Raw genomic sequence first — 2,584 nt, 5'->3', positions numbered from 1 at the left:
CGAATCAGGAAAAAATTGACGATACTTGAGTTTTGGGGTCGCTGATTTCAAATCTGTTGGATTTTCAAAATTCAATATGGCGGACATGAAATATTAAAAATCGTCGGACCTGAAAAAAATTGACGATACTTGAGTTTTGGAGTCGCTGATTTCAAATCTGTCGGATTTTCAAAATTCAATATGGAGAACTTTGAAATCTTTGGAAGTATATGAAATCTTTATATTTCTGCCAAATCTTTTTAAATTTTTGTAAAATCTTTGAATTCTTTGTGTAATTTTTTGAAATATTTATAAAATTTTTTATATATTTCCAAAATCTATCTTTAATCACTGTTTGTGAAAACTTATATTTTCTTATGAAATCTGCTGAAATCTTTGATAACTTTTGAAATTTTTTTTTTTAATTCTGGAATTTATTTGAAATCACTGGAATATTTGAAACTTTCGTGAAATATTTAGAAATTTGAACTTATTTCAAATCTTTAAAATGTATTGTATTTTGAAAATATTCGAAATCTTCTAAAAAGATTTTAAATAATTGCAACTCTGTAAAAGTTCTGAAATCCTTTGAAGAATTAATCAATGAATTAAAAAAAATTTAATGGAACGATTACATTGTTTTTATAAACTGAACACTTCTTAAATTAAAAGTTTTTTTCAAATAGTTTTAAAATCTTTAAAAACTGTATTTCAAAATCTTGAAATATTTACTTGTTTGACTTTTTTTATTAAAAATTTTTTCAGAACTTCTAAACATTTTCAAATGATTCGAATTTTTACTAAACATTTTTTTTTAAATCCTGCCAAATTGAATAAATTTCCTTAAAATCTTCCACATTCATTTTTGATAATTTTGTAAATCATTCTTAATCTTTTTAATCTAATTCTCTCAAAATTAATTTTACGAAATAAACAATTATTTTTAATTTTGTTTAGGAAACGTTATTTATTTTTTTGAAGCTTTCCAAAATTCTTAAATAGCTTCTAAATTTTATTGTTCGAAATCTGCCAAAATCTATATTTGATTTTAAATCAGGCTGCGCACTATTACCACCGAAATTTTAGTATAAGTAGCCGGATTTTGTCGGTACACGTAGACACTTTGTTTAAATTATTTGAAATATTTTCAAATTTTTCATTAATTTTTAATTTCTTCAAAATTTCCATACATTTCTTCAACAATTTGAGTTACAAATTGAATTGTTTTAAAAAGAACAATTAAAATTGCAACGTTCAATGTTTAGTTTTCCTGTTTGGAATTGAATATTTCATTTATAATTACTGATTTTAAATGAACAATCAGATATTTCTAAATATTAAGTAATTGTGGGTTTTCTTTATTGAAAAATTTCAAAATGAATAGTTTTAAAGTGGAATATTTTTGATTGAAATAATATTTGTAATTTAATATAAGCCTTTGATTATAAATATATTATTTTCCAGTTATTTTTAAATTTGAAAATACTTTATAAATTTTAAATTCGGCGTTTACTTTAGTTTAACTAATGAGGCTTTCCAATTTGAAAACTTTATTCACAGCTGATCAACTAAAAAGGTTTTTTTTTTTATAAAAAAATCTTGGATTTTAAAGACTTCTAATTTTTAATTCTTTAATCCTTTAAAACTGCATTTTAAAGTTCTTTAAATTACAATGTATGCTTAAAAATTGAAAATATAAAATGGAAAATTTTTTAGGTGAAAGATACATTGATAAAACTCAAAATTTAATAAATTATTAGCATTTTTTTCTAAATTTATAATCTTTGAAATCTTTAAAAAAAATTTAATCTTGAAAAATTATGAATTAATTTATACTCTCACTTGATCAACTAAAAATGCTTTTTTATAAAAAATTCTTCAATTATAATATAATCTTAAATTATTTAATCCTTTGAAACTGCATTTTAAGATTCTTTAAATTTAAATGTATGTTTAAAATTGAAAATCTAAAATGCACAATTATTTAGGTCAAAGTTTAATTGATAGAAATCTAAATTTAATAAATTATTTAAAAAATTTTAATATTTATAATCTTTTGAAAGTTTCTAAATCTTTAAAAATTATGAATTAATTTATATTCCCAGTTGATCAACCAAAAATGCTTTCTTATAAAAAAATTCTTCGATTATACCTAAATGTTTCTGATTTTAAATTATTTTATCCTTTGAAACTGCATTTTAAAATTCTTTAAATTTAAATGTATGCTTAAAAATGGAAAATCTAAAATGGACAATTTTTTAAGTAAAAGATTAATTGATAAAAATCAAAATTTAATAAATTATTAATTTTTTAAAAATATTTATAATCTTTTAAATCTTTTGAAAGTTTCTAAATCTTTAAAAATTATGAATTAATTTATATTCCCAGTTGATCAACTAAAAATGCTTTTTTATAAAAAAATTCTTCGATTATACCTAAATGTTTCTGATTTTTAATTATTTTATCCTTTAAAACTGCATTTTAAAATTTTTTAAATTTAAATGTATGCTTAAAAATGGAAAATCTAAAATGGAACATTTTTTAAGTAAAAGATTATTTGATAAAAATCAAAATTTAATAAATTATTAATTTTAAAAAAATATTT

The sequence above is a fragment of the Belonocnema kinseyi genome, chromosome 1 (genome assembly GCF_010883055.1).
Source record: "Belonocnema kinseyi isolate 2016_QV_RU_SX_M_011 chromosome 1, B_treatae_v1, whole genome shotgun sequence".
Lineage (NCBI taxonomy): Eukaryota > Metazoa > Arthropoda > Insecta > Hymenoptera > Cynipidae > Belonocnema > Belonocnema kinseyi.
Note: the sequence above shows the minus strand (reverse complement) of the source record.